Raw genomic sequence first — 15445 nt, forward strand, 5'->3', positions numbered from 1 at the left:
TACTTCAATTTTGCACCCATAACCAACACTGGCTGATATTAGCTGGTTGATTGAGTCTGACTTTGGTTGTTGAATTCTCTTCTATGTTGGATGTTCTCTGGAAGGCATTAACAGTCAATGCAAGGGCATTTACATGTCATTCCCCTTCCCATAAGTATATCCACATGTCTTTTCCTCTGACTGCCTAGTCTCTATCCTTCAGTTTTTCTGCTATCAGCCATTTTACTAATGGGCCAAGCCATTTGCTGTTGTTTATTCTCTTTCCACAAAAAGTACACATCTAGACATACTTCTCATTAGAATTTTCCTTCATTTCTGTCTTTTAAAGTCATCCTGTTATGCAGCTGCAATCTGTTTTTTCTTTGCTCCTATAGTAAGCTGACCATGTGTGAACCAAAAGCAAGGTTTATTCATCCATCAGTGGTCATATAGGACAACCATGCAACCATAAGGTGAACTGACGCCCTACACAACAATGGTGGATGACAGGGGGCTCTGGGCCTCTAGTAATGTTCCTTTGGCCCTTTTGCTCCCAATTGTAGATGTACCATTTCTTGTACTGTTTTCCAGAACATGATGGTAAATGTATACTATTGTCTATTCTGAGTGAATGAGAACTTCTGATTCTCCTTTCAGATAAGAATGGAAAAAGAATACATCTACCACATTGGCAGATATATCATATATCATATTATAGCACAACAGTTGAAATCAGGGTTACTATTTTGTTGAAGTTGCCAACCTTTAGGATCTCTTTGGCATCTGAAGGAACTAGATTGCTGCATTAAAGGAGGATAATGCTGGGAACCATCTCCCCTGTGAGCCTTTTAGAATGCACTAATCTCTGCCATTCTCCCAGGAGTGTGACCCTTACTATCTTGGCCAGGGTGTGGGCAAGGAAGTTTCAGAGGTTTTCACTTGGTCCTTTCTTCCTCACTACAGTAGTGATTGCTCTTTAGGTGAAGGAAACAATGTTGGCTTCTTCAAACTACTAAGTACATTTATATATTTGAGGACTAGAGAAATGACTACTATGTGAGTCCCTGCACTCAGTGGACCCTTAAGAACTGGAGCAGGCTACGACTGCACTTATTAGTTAGCCCAGAGGCCATCCCCTCCCTAACAGAAGGTAATGAAAATGCTATGATTCCCTGGGTTCCAGGGTCATTTCAGACTCCATCCCGTAAGTTCTCAAACTATTTCAGTGTTTCCCTTTCCTCACTATGTATTTCCCGGAATAAACGATTGAAGCTACTTTGTGGAAAGACCAGGGGAATCATTGCCTTTTATATTTGTCATGATGTTTCAGGGTCTCCTGGAGACCCAGAATCTGCTTCAGTGAATGGTTTGAGTCTAAAAACAGGATGAGGGATTGCGTGTGTGTGTGTGTGTGTGTGTGTGGGTGTGTGTGTGTGTTTTCCCTTGGGGTGGCTGCCCTGTGTCCTGATCCTTCATCTTATTATCATTTATTTTTGGTGTATAGAGTGAACAATGTGCTCATTGACTTTCTTTATACTTTGCTCTGAGAAATGCATATTTTATTAATCATCTCCATTGTGCCTTCCTAATTTGCCACTATTTAGGACAGTTATCCACTTACCTTTGGAGAATCACTGCCACCTGACCTCTCTATTCTTTGGGGATCATATCATTCCCGTTGCTACTAGTGAACCTAGTTTTTTTTTTTTTTTTTTTTTTAAGATGCCAGGTTTCTTTTTTTCTTTTTTTAATTGTAAACAAATGGGATACATGTTGTTTCTCTGTTTGTACATAGAGTAAAGGCATACCATTTGTGTAATCATACATTTACATAGGGTAATGTTGTTTGATTCATTGTTATTTTTTCCCTTCCCATCCACCCCTCCCACCCCTCTTTTCCCTCTATACAGTCCTTCCTTCCTCCATTCTTGCCACCCTCCTTAACCCTAACCCTAAACCTAACCCTAACCCTAACGCTAACCCCTCCCACCCCCCATTATGTGTCATCATCCGCTTATCAGTGAGATCATTCGTCCTTTGGTTTTTTGAGATTGGCTTATCTCACTTAGCCTGATATTCTCCAGTTTCATCCATTTGCCTGCAAATGCCATAATTTTATCATTCTTTATGGCAGAGTAATATTCCATTGTATATATATGCCACAGTTTCTTTATCCATTCATCAATTGAAGGACATCTATGAACCTAGTTTTGAAACATCTTGAACCGTCTCTCATGATCTGTGCACGAATGTCACCACCTGGCTCATCAGTAATGCTGGTTCCACTCTGACCAGCACGTATTTTATTCCTTTGGTAAATGGAGGAATGCTTGGGTCTTTCTAAGAAGAAAAGTTACCTGGTGGGTTCTTTGACTTGTCATTTATCTACTCCAGTATCCTGTCTTCTTAGAGTCATGTGATCCCTACTTCTACTGTCTGCATGGGAGTGTGATGAACCTGCTTCACTAAGCGTGGGCATCCCTTTCTGTGAGTACCTGACTGTACTGGCAGCACATTAACGCTACGTTGAAGAGCACTGCCAGGATCTTAATGAATTCCTATATCCTAGACAAAGGTGCCACTGTTGGTGGACTCTTCACTGTGCTCTCACCTGGCCCCCACCCCCATCTATCCTCCACTGATTCCTATATTTACTCTCCTGCCTCTTGGCAGTATATGTAGGCAAGGTCTTGAAGTTCCTTTGGGGTGCAGTCTTTTCTTCCTTACCACAACTAGTTCTTCCCTGATGGGAACTGACTTAACCTTAGCTATCAATTTATAGCAGGGAGAGTGGGGAGAGATCATGAAGTGGGGACACCTATTTATTTCAAGAGGGAATCCTCCACATTGTCTTTGAGCAAAGAGGAAGCATGTGTCCTTAGCAATGAGCAGTAGGCCACTGCTGCAGACTTGAACTCAGAGGAATTTGAGGTACATAGTACCTCAGTCTAGATGTCTTGCATCTGCCTTACGTTTCCAATCTTTGCCGATCATAGCATTGACCTTAGCATAGCAGAGTTGCCTGTGTTGAGCATTTAACTTTTTTTTTTTTTTTAAGTATGCTAACTGGCTTATTTTCAGGTTTCTTGTTCTTCAGCGTCAGGAGATAAAATTCTCTTTAGATAAGGTTCTGTCAAAGATACTCTCTGACTTTCATGCTTATTTTTTCCTTAAACCATGATTTTTAAAGTTGAGATATGATTCATATAACATAAAATTCACCCTTTAAGTGTGTACAGTTTTGTAATTCTAGTATGTTCCCAAAGTTGTATAACTATCGCCACTACTTAATTCCAAAGTATTTTTTATCACCCCAGAAAGAAACCCTGTCTATTAGCAGTAGATCTTTAGTTACTTCCTACTCTCAATCCCTGAAAACCATTTCAGTTTGTGTGTCTATGGATTTCCCTTTCTGGACATTATATATGAATGTTTTCATACAATGTGTGGCCTTTTGTGTTTGACTTTTTTCACTTAGGATAATGTTTTCAAGGTTTATCCATAAAGATTATATCAGTTTTTTTTATGATTGAATAATATTGCACTATATGGACAGAGTATGTTTTATTTACACACTCATCAGTTGATAGACATTTGAGTTGTTTCTGATTTTTGACTATTTTTGAATAATGCTGCTGTGATGACCAAGATGTGGTAGTTATTTTCTTTTTTTTCTTTTTGAGTACCTTTTCAGTTCTCTTGGTTGTGCATCTAGAAGTAGAACTACTTGATCATATGGTAACACTTTTTGTGACTTTTTAGGAAATAGACTGTTTTCCAAAATACCTACATGATTTTACATCCCCAAAAGCAATATAGGAGGGTTAGTTTTTCCATATCATGGCAAATGGTTGTATTTTCTTTCTTTTTTTTTTTTTAATTAAGGTTTTTCTAGTGGATGTTAAGTGGTATCAAATGGTTTTGATTTGCAATTCTCTAATGACTAGTGATGAATAGTATGAATTTATGGTCCATTTGTGTATTTTCTTTGAAATGTCTATTCAGGTCCTTTACCCATTTTTTATTTGGGTTGTTTCTTTTTGTTGTTGGATATTAAACCTTCTCAGATATGTGATTTGAGGATATTTTCTCCAAGTCTGGGAGTTTTCTTTTTATTCTTTTTTGATAGCATAGCTTGAGGTACAAAAGTTTTAAGTGTTAATGAAATTTAATTTTTCTATTTTTATTTTGTTGCTTATGTTGTTTGGTTCATATTTAAGACACCATTGCCAAATATAAGATCATCAAGATTTGCCTGTTTTCTTCTAAGAGCTTTATAGCTTTGGTTTTTAAATTTAAGTATTTGATTCATATGGAGTTAATTTTCATGTATGGTGTGAGGTATGGGTCTGACTGCTTTCTTGTGTTTCTCCAATTGTCCCAACATACCTGCTGCAGACCTCTTCTCTATTGAATGGATTTGGTTCTGTTGTTAAATCAATCTGCTGTAAGTGCATGGTTTATTTCTGGATTCCATTGATCTGTGTGTCTTTTTGACAGTATGATACTGTTTTAACTACTGTACGTTTGTAATACTTTTTAAATTGGAAAGTGTAAGTAACTTCAGCTCTTAGCTCCCCTGCCATGAACTTTCTTAAACATGTAAAGAACTCTTAACATTATATCTATCCTTAGCAAAATTTTAAGTGTTATACAGTATTCTTGACTATAGGCACAATACTGTAGATGGGAACTCTAGGAATTAACTCTATCTTGCACAACTGGAAGTTCATACTTTAAGTGTGTGAATATCACCTTAGCTTTTTTTTTTAGAGTAATATAATTAATTATGTATAGTATTTGGGTTCATTTTGACAAATTGATACAAGGAATTTGATTTCAATCCCCATTCTCCCCAGCTTTCCCTCCCCTCCTACCTCCTCCTGTTCTCCTTCCTCTACTGATTTTCCTTTCATTCCTTTATTTTTGATTGATTCTTTCTACAAATACATAAAAGTGAAATTTCCTTTGGTACAGTTACATATGTATATAACATTATAGTATTAGATTCATTCCATATTTCCTCTGTTTTCCTGTCCTTCCTCTCTCCCTCTTGTTCTTCTTCTACTTCAATGATCTTCCCTATATATTTATGATGTCCCCTTCCCTATGGCCTTCTTTCCCTTATTTTGCTCTAGCTTCTACATGAGAGAGAACATTTTATTCTTTTTTTTATGAGTCTGGCTTATTTCACTTAGCATGATGTTCTCCAGTTCCATCCATTTACCAGTAAATACTGTATTTTCATTCTTTATGACTGAGTAAAACTCCCTTGTGTATATATACCATATTTTCTTGATCCATTCATCTATTGATGGGAGTCTGGATTGATTCCATAATTTGGCTATTGTGAGTTGTGTTGCTATAAACATTTAAGTGACTACTGCTTTAGTGCTGATTTTAGTTCTTTTGGATAAATACAGAGGAGTGGGATATCTGGGTCATATGGTGGTTCCATTCCTAGTTTTTTGAGGAATCCAGAGTGCTTGTGTTAATTTACAGTCTCACTAACAATTAAACTTGACTTTGTTTTTCAACTTAACTTTTGATTAATGATTTATAGTCTCAGATTTTCATTGTTTTTCTCAAGAACATCAATCATTTAATTCTATTTTCCTCGGAGTTTACATTTCCCTAAAATTCTCAAAAACCTGATGTATTTCTCTCCATTGATATATTGTCCCAGTTCAACACTGGTGAAAATAACAGTCATACTGTCTACTTTGATCCAGCTTTCTCAGAATCCAGTTTCATGTGTTGATTCTTGCTGGCACATGTTGGGTAAAGGCAGTATGTGAAGGACCTGGAGTTTTCTGGGACCTACCATCAATGATGAGCTCTTAGCCAGTCAGCCAGACAGTATTCAAACACCAGTACTGTGAGAGAGCCCTGCACAACAAGGACAAAATATAAACCCCAAAGGCTCGTCCCCAGGGACCCACCTCCTCCAGCCCCATCTTACCGGCCTAGTTACCTCTCAGTTAATCCCTACCAGGGGATTAATTCACTGATTGAGTTAAGGCTCTCCTAACCCAATAATTTCACCTCTAAACACTCTAGCATTGTGTCACACATGAGCTTTTGGGAGATACCTCACATCTAAACCATAACACTGGGGAATAAATACTTCAGTCCTGAAGGGGATCTGGGTACTTAGACCAGAGCTCATTATAATAAACAGACAACTAACAAACAGAATCTCAGTGCTATGTCAGAAACACTTACAGAATTTTGCATCATTTGTTTTTCTGTTTATGTGGAAGGTCATTAGAGGGCAGGAAGTCCTTAGGTACTCAGCATAATGTGGGACCATATCTGATGGAACTGCAAAGAAGGGGAAAGCTGCTGAGGGAGAAGACACGCTTCTCTGCTTTCATAATTGCATCTCAGTTTTGTTTCAATTTTCATGTGAAGAAAAGGAACTTAGCAGAGATCTTGTGTAGCCCCACAACTCTAACCATGCAACTTTGCATGGTTTGTGAAGATTTCTTAACTTACATAAAGGAACTTTGTTTATAGAGGATTCTTACTGGACGTGTCATTTTATTGGCATTTACAATAGTGATAGTGGTATTTTTTAAAATCTGTGTTGCATGTTCAGTCCTACTGGATGCACATTCTGCGCTGTGTTTATTGTTGGGATGTGCATTGGGGAGTTCCCTGGGGTAAAACCTTGGAAGAGAGGTGGAAGAAGCAGGATAGGGTAGGAGAGGAATCCAACAGTGACGGAGGCCCAGTCTGGAAGCTTCAATGGACTGTCAGAAGCTCTGGGGCTGCAAAGGCCTGCCAGAGATGTCTAGCCTTGGGCCAACATTTCCAGTTCTCTTAAGCCCAATCAGTCATTGACTGTGGCTGACGCTGGAAGGGCATGACTTTGGGTGAAAGATTTCTCTGTGGCTGAGGCTGAGACTGAGGAAGTCTTTGAAGAGGCAATAGCTACACAACTCATGTCAGGGCCACAAAATCTTCCTAGTGACTCTCCCAATGTCATATGGCTCAAGTGGTGAGGAATTTAGGATTCCTGACTCTACTTAGGAGACTTTCCCTCTTTCACAAGCTGCCTCTTACCTCATGTGACTATGTAGTGGGACCAGCAGCAGCAGCCTGCCAATGTGCTCTCTAGGCCTGTTCTTGGCAGCCATGACTGAGCTATGTGGATTTGATGTGAAAGTGATATTTTTGAAAAACCTCAGGTGGCCTAGGTTTAGTAGAGTAAGTTCCAGGATTGGCTGAGGCAAAGCATTCCTGGCATGGAGTCACTGCTAATTCACCAAGTTCTCTCCCACAATTTATTATAAATCCGAAGGGACACTGAACCAGCCAGCCTGCCTCCCATTTTTGTTCATTTCCAGGGTGGATACTCAGTTTGGCGTCTCACTGGCTCTCTTTGCTGCCTGAATATGTCAGTCAGTCTTGATTTAAAAATAGCCTGAATCCTACTAAGGTCAATGTGAGTTGCCTAGGGTTCAACTTCTCTGGAACTCTGAGGAGGCTGGTGAGGAGGGTGAAAGGATCATTAAAGAGAAGAAGAGATTTTAATTGTGTTTTACGCAATGACTTTGGAAAAAAAATGAGACTAATATTTTTAGGAAGGCAAGTTTATCTTTAAGAGACTGAGAGATTGTTATGCAGCTATTTTAGCACAATAGGAGACAGACAGTGATTGGTGGCTGAAGAGACAGCATGGAGGTAAAGAATGTGAGGCAGAAGTCAAAGCTTGCACACTGGTTATGACTGTGCTATTCACTAGCAAGCACCTTTGGGTCAGAGTCTTGATCTCTCTTGATTTTAGTGTTTCCATCTTTAAAATGGGTCTGATTATATCCGGTTTGCCTTATTCTCTTGGTTGCTACATGGAGCAAATAAATAATATATGTAAATGTGTGAAGTTTCATATAAAATGAATGAGTTTCTTGGGGCTTTTTAAATTCCTAGGCTTTGGGCAATCTTTGGGACTCTGGGATACATGTGAAATGAATAGTAGAGTTCACAGATCCTTAAAACCCTTATTAACTGGGAGGGATGGTTTAGTTGAAGAAAATCAGTTTAGTTCCTTGTGACCTTGTGAGTGTTGGCCCATCTCTTCCTTGAGAAGTTCTCTTGAGCTTGAGATTCATATTCTCTTATAGGCGGCTTCAATCTGTATGGTCCTGTCTCAACTTTGGATAAAATGAGCTTTCCTTGAAGCAATTGAAAGTTCAGGAAATGAGTCAGGATGACTAAGAGATGCTCGTGGTACAACATGATGTGGATCCAACAAAAATATGTTCTTGGTGTACCAATTTGTTAAGGTTGGAGAACAAACTTGTGTCTTTTGTGAGAACTCAGTCAAAAATAATGATATTTTTGAAGGAAAATTTTCTGCAAATTATCAACAACGACACATATGTGAGAAGACCATAATATTTCATGGAAGATGGCAGAAACTGGGACATTGATTGTACCATGTCCAGTTTCTCTTGTTACAGTCCATTCTTTTTTTTTTTTTTTTTTTTTTGGTACTGGGGATTGAATCCTGGGATGCTTAACCACTGAGCAACATCCCCAGCCCTTTTAATATTTTAGGGTCTCACTAAGGTGCTCAGGGTCTCCCTAATTTGCTGAGGCTGGCTTTGAACACACAATCCTACTGCCTCAGCCCCCCGAGCTGCTGGGATTACAGGTGTGCACCACCATGCCCCGTTTACAGTCCATTCTTCACACTGCTTGTGCCGCATTCCTTGATGAACTCTGCAGGCTTTAGATGAAGTTCCAAATTCCTCAGCCTGGCAAATACTAGAACCTGGAGCAGGGATCTTGCTCGCCTTGTTTACTGCTGTACCTGGAACATGTGGGATTATTTCTAGGGCATCATAAGTGCCTGGTAAATACTTGTTTATGAATTAATACAAGGCATTTATGATTCAATCTTAATCTACCTTCTAGTTACCTCTCCTAATCATCTCCTCTAGTTCTACCTGTTTATCTGTCCAACTGAAGCCAGAATTGGGGATAGGCTGTTAGTGTAGAAATAGGGGATTGGGTCAAATCGAGGAAATGGAGACCATGAAAGCCATCTGTATCTGGAAGTTGGAGACTGCTTCTGGGAGGATGGAATGTCAAAGACTCTGGAGCCCATTGATTCCCAAATCTACCTGTCCTTATTGAGCACTACAGACAGTTGCTAATTCATGCCTCCTGGGCTCCTTCCTGCCTGAATCCTCCTTGTGACCCTTCCCCCTGCCATTTGCTGCTCACCTTTTTTACTATGGTCACCAGCAACTCCTGGGCCTGGTCGCCTTGTCATGTAGGCAGGAAGGAGAGATAAGGCTGGGGGTGGTGGTGGTGGTGGTGGGAGGGACAAAAGAGACCCTAATCTATAAAAGATTTAGTGTGCGCACTTTTGGGGACTCTAGAACATCAGTCGTGGCCCCCTTCTCCCTCTTGGGAGAAGTCTGTGTTACTACTTTTTAAAATAAAATCTGCTTAATAAATACTTGCCTGGCGTGCTTCTCTGGTTGTTACACTTCAACACCCGAGGAAGCAGAACTTGTCACCAGTAAATGGCAGTATCACAACTGGACACATTACTTACTATTCTCAAAATTAGTTTGATTAATGCATGTTATGTTTTTAAAAATTAGTATATTATAATTGTATAAAATAGTAGGATTCATTGTGATATATTCATATATATCATCACATAGTTTGCTTAATTGCATTGCTTAGTATCTCCCCTTTCTTCTCCACTCCCTCCTCCTGATCTCCATCCTTTGCTTTACTGGTCTTCCTTCAATTTTCATGAAAATTCCCCTCCCCTCTTTTTCTCTTGTTTCTATGTGTAAGATGAAACCTACAATCCTTGACTTTCTAGGTCTGGCTTATTTTACTTAGCATGATGTTCTCTGGTTCTATCCTTTACCTGCTAATAACATAATTTCATTCTTTATGGCTGCATAAAACTCCATTATGTATATATACACTATATTTTCTTTATCCATTCATCCATCGGCAGATACCTAAGCTGATTCCATAACTTGTGAGTTGCACTGCTATAAACATGGTATGCATGTTATCACTACAGTATGCTGACTTGAGTTGTTTTGGATGAATACTGAGGAATTGTATACCTGGGTCATACAGCCATCCCTAGTCTTTTGAGGAAACTTCATACTGATTTCCATAGTGGTTGTGCTAATGAACAACCCCACCAACTGTGTATAATTGTTCCTTTCCCCCCACATCCTCCCAGCATTTATTATTTGTATTATTGATGATTGTCATTCTAATTAGAGTAAGATGAAATTTCAGGATAGTTTTGATTTGCATTTCCCTGTCAATCATGTCTCTGACACACTTGTTTCCTAGAAGGCCTTCCTTTATCTTCTGTGTGTCTGAAAAGCATTCTGTTGATTCTTTAATATTCAACTCAATTGTCACCACTCCCATGATGCTTTTGCTGACCCTCACTGTTTCTCTATACTTCTACTCTACTTTGTTCTACAATGGTCACATTCTGTATGCTTTGGAGAAATTGTTCCCAGGTCTGTCTCTTTTACAAGATCTTATTCATCTTTGTGTCAGTCTAGTTCCTGGACACAGTAGGTACTTATTTAACACATTCATATGGATGTATTTTATGATGAAGTATATATCTTAATGATTTGTTTACCATGTTCTGTTTGTGTACTCTAACTGAAGAACTGGAAGGAAGAATGAAAGGTCAAACAGTAGGTCGTATACCAAACATATGATTATAACATGATTTAGACATTAAACTAATTTTGGTTTGGTTCTTTATTGGAGAAGGATACTTAAAGTCATAAGGTAGAAACAAAGACATATTGAAAAGCTAGGCACAGCCCTGGATACTGCTTTTTATTTCATTTTTTTTTCCATGTTCCACATTTACTAATCTTATATAACTCTTCGATTGGTCAGATCATTTTAAAGATAACTGGGACACAGTTAATAACTTGTTAGTATTGTGAGAGTTGGAGACAAAACACAGTGTTCTGGATCCCTGGCAATATTGTGTTATTGTGCCCATATTAACGATCAGATACCACATATGATGCCAAATCACCATGGTGAGATTATTGTGGGGTTTCTGAAGTTAGTCTTTTACTGTTTTACCCCCTCCTTGGTTAACTATTCAGTAAGATCAGAGTTGATTTCCAGTTCTCTCAAAGATTGTTCCAAGCCTGCTGTCCCATCTCCTTTCCTAGTTCATGTACTTATTATATACTACACATTATATCTAAATAATGTGTTTCAAGCTCTGTGCTAAGAGAAGCTACTTCTTATAAATGCTTGGAGGTTGACTTCATTATCCCTTTCTTTCATTTTTTCTGTCATAATAATTAGTACAGTCTACCTAATTGGAAAAAGGAAGCACTTATAGGAGTTTCTACATATATCATCTAATTTAATTTACACAAAAATCTTACAAAGTGAGTATTGTCATTCCCAAATGAGCTAAGATAGATCTAATTATTTGGAAGAGCATACTTCTAGTACTTGTGCATTCACTGAATATTTATTGAATATTGTGAAAGACACTGGGTTCATAATTGCCCAAAGAAGTCCATGAGAATAGAGCTTGTGTTCTAGTGGAGTCTAAGCTATAGAGCCATTGACTTTTACAGCAATGCGTATAAGCAGACTCTAAGATCCTTGAAAGCTGAGACCATGTCCAGGCATTGCATCAATTAAATTACTAAACTGAACAGAATCCAGGCAGTTAGAATGTATTCTCATCATCTATCTATTGTTTCCTACTTCCTGGATGCTTGAAAAAGTGGATACAAATGCATAGATGGTAGCCTTCCTAGGCTGATTTCCTTTGGGGACTTTCCTCTGCCCAAAGTTCCCATCAGTGGTTATTTAACTTGAAGGATCTTTAGTTTCTGACTCTCCTTGATAACCTTCAAATGTATATGGCATAGAGAACATGTAACCTCATAATTTCTTTTGTATCTCAACACAAATTAGTTTAGAAGGTAAATAGCAGTTGCCTTTTTGGTTGGGGGGCACAGGTTGAAGCATACACCAAGAAAGTACAAGTCCAGGTCTGACTGAGGCTATATATATTTTTTTTTTCCTGCAGGGGAAGCTGGGTAAGGTCTAAGTAGGGTGAATCACAAGGCCTGGGGAAATGTGGGTGGAAATGTATGTGAAGGTATAAATTATGAGGTTACATGTTCTCTATGCCATATACATTTGAAGGTATAAAGAGATTCGGGTAATATTTGGCAAGTGGTGTGTGTGTGTGTGTGTATGTATGTTCACAGATTTGCCTAAGGTACTTTTGATATCTGAGAGTCTTCATTTGTAACTGCAAAACAAAACAAAAGAAAAACAGCACACCAGTTAAACTTGGTTTCTCTTTGGATTTGTCTGTTAGAAGATTGTATGACTTAGGTAGTGTTTTCATTGTGTGAGCACCATTGTTCCTGTGTTTGGCTGGGTCAATAATGTACTAGAAGGATGGCATTGTGCATTACTTTTTATCCAAGAGGATGCTCTTGGTCATGTATCACCATGGACGTGCTCACTTCTCCATAGTGCTGTTTTCACGTAAAGTAAGGAAAAAAATGGTGCTGTTTTCACGGGAAGTAAGGAAAAAAATGGAGCAAATGGTGTTTTATGGATGTTGTTGTTTCATCCAAGCTGCCAGGGTAGCTCTGTGGTCTTAATTTCAAACCTTGTTTATGGAAGGTATACTTAGAGGTGGGAAATAAGAGGGTTCCAGGCAGTTAGCTAAATGATAATGTGATTCTTAATGATTCTTGAAAGAATGCTGATGACAATAAGGATCGTAATATTTTTGAAATGCAGCCTGCAAATCAAATTCAAGGGGAGAAAAAATCTCCTATTTTCTTATTTCTGGAGCCAGCAGGATTTCCAGCTGCATGTAATTTAAGGAAGCAATGTGACCATTTATTCAATAATGCTTTGCAAATTTCCTGGGAAATGATGGAATAATTCTGAAATTTAAATGGCTATTTAAATATGTCATACTATTTGCCAAGTGTTATTTCTTATCTGTTTAACCATATTAGTTTTTTTTAAAATGAAAGTAAACTCTTAGAAAGTAAGCTTATATGAAGAATTTACTAAGAGTAACAATGTAAGCCAATCAAATTAAATATTTATTGAGTGCCCCTGTGTGTTATGCATGACACTAGAGAAAACCAAAAAGAAACTTTATTTTTTCTGAACTCTTGGATCTTGCTGTCTGGCGTGAGAGAAAGGTTTTGAAACAACAGGTGCTTGGACACATAAAATTACAGCATTGGTTAGGGTTAGGCAGGAAAGGCACATGGGGCTCTGGAGACATAGGAGGATTCATGGATGGCTTCTCAAGGAAGTGGCATTAAAACTGAGACCTAAAGGATGAAAAGCATTAGCTAGGTAGGGAATAAATAAGGTTTCTCATGGATGGCAGGCAGCCTCCATTGTGGTAGAGAGGAGCAGAACAGAAAACTGTTTTGGGTGGGGATGGGGGGTACATGGTGCAGAATAGGCGGGAGGGTCGGGTTAACACTATGAGGCTTGTGGATCATCTGAAGTACTGGTATTTATTTTAAGGGCAATGAGGTGTCTGAGGGGATTTTAATACAGAGGTGAGTGGGGATGTAGTCACATCTCTGCTCTGGGAACATGGCTCTGGCTGCCTCAAGGAGGACGGATGATGGTGGTCAGGCAGTGGATGGTGAGGCAGTTACAAGGCTCTGAATCAAAAGAGTGGGTTCCAGGGGACTTGGGACTCACACACTGTACTTGTCAAACAGTGAGCTGCTTCCTGCTCCTCACTCCTGCCATGGTCCTTCATGGCTCTGCATCTGCATCCCTGAACCTTCTGCCTGGGATGTCCTACTCTTGTCACTCAGTCAGGCCATAATAATCAGTTTAAATATCACAGTCTTTCTTGTTCCGGTTGATTTCTCCAGAGAGGAGTCCTTTCAATTCCTGCTTGGGGTTGTAGGTTTGGCTGCCAGTGTTCCGGAAACCTAGGGCTGTTGCCACTCAGCATATGGACTTCCATGTCACTCCTTCATTGGTTTAAAATGAGTGCGCAAAACCCTCACACCAGATTCACATGACCCAAAGGTCCTGTTCTCAGGGCGTGGCCCGTGGTTGTTGTTCGACATCAGGGAAGGTAAATGAGTTCTTAAATGAGGTGTGAACTCTGGCTGTTTGGTAGTGGATGCTGGGAGTGCAACCTTGAGAAGGCTTCCGAAGTCCTGCTGGGTTTAGCAATAAAGGGTGCCCCAGTCGCTCTGTGATGCCTCCCGCGGGTGTGGAGCTGGGAGTGTGGCTTGTGTGCTTTTTTCAGTCTTTTTAGGACCATTCCAGTTCCACAGTGCCTTTCTCCCATCTTTTCTCAAGGTGCAGGAGAGGTTCCTGCCTCAGCCCTCCTTCCCTCTTTTTCCTGGAAACCCTCTGCCTCTACTTCCTATACTTCTCTGGCATTCTGCAGTGCACTGATCTCAGGTTACCTTCTTCTCCTCAGTGCACTCCGCTTTCTCAGGTCTGTTAAGTCATTTTGTATCCGCCCATCTGCTTTCCATCTTCTAAAATTTTGTTAACACCTCTCATTTACTCTTGTATCCATTTTTCTCTTACTGTCCTTGGAGCACTATTGTCTTATGATTCCCTTTTAGTTCATTTACTTTAGTGGGGTTTCATTTACTCAATCTTCTGTTTAGTCTACCACGTTTAATCAAAACCTGTGCAGTGGTTTCTAATTATGCTCTTTGGTGTATACTCATTTATCTTTAACTGAGAGGATGTGGAGCATCAGACACCATGCACAAATAATTCACGGCATCTGTTTTTTAGGACAAGTGACTTGGAAATCATTACAGTGTTCTCAGTTTTGGTGGGTCTTTCCAGCCTCATCCCTCCCCACATCTGTAAGCATACCATCATTCAATCACCAAGCTGCCTCTAGTTCACCTTTTGGACACATTTTCTAAGGGCTGTTTGTTGTTGATTATGTTCTCTGAGCTTTGAATTCCCTTCTCCATTGCTAAGACATTCTCACTCTTTAAAATGTGGTTCAAGTGCCCTTTACTCTGGAAGTCTTTCCTTATCCAACCCCAAGGAGCGATCTGTACTCTCTCATTATCCCTCATCTGCATGCCTCCTCTGGACTCTTGTAATGTCTTTTGCTTTCTTAATTGTAATATTTATCATGATACAATATTTGACTTCCTAGTCTATTTTGGAAGTACTTTGACCTCCTTTAGGACGGAATCTGCTTATTGGTGCTGTCATTCCATCACCTGCTGTAAAGTAGGCACTGATACCTGCTTGTTGAATTAATGGAGACTCCTGTAAGTGATATTTTCCTTACTTTAGAAAGTCTGTTGCCTGGTGGAGAATAATTGCAATTACTATTTAGACTCTAGAGATCAGGAAACAATCTGTAGAGAATATATTATACCCAGAACAAGAGGTTACTGAGAGTCAAGTGTGT

Source organism: Sciurus carolinensis, chromosome 4, assembly GCF_902686445.1.
Source record: "Sciurus carolinensis chromosome 4, mSciCar1.2, whole genome shotgun sequence".
Classification (NCBI taxonomy): Eukaryota; Metazoa; Chordata; class Mammalia; order Rodentia; family Sciuridae; genus Sciurus; species Sciurus carolinensis.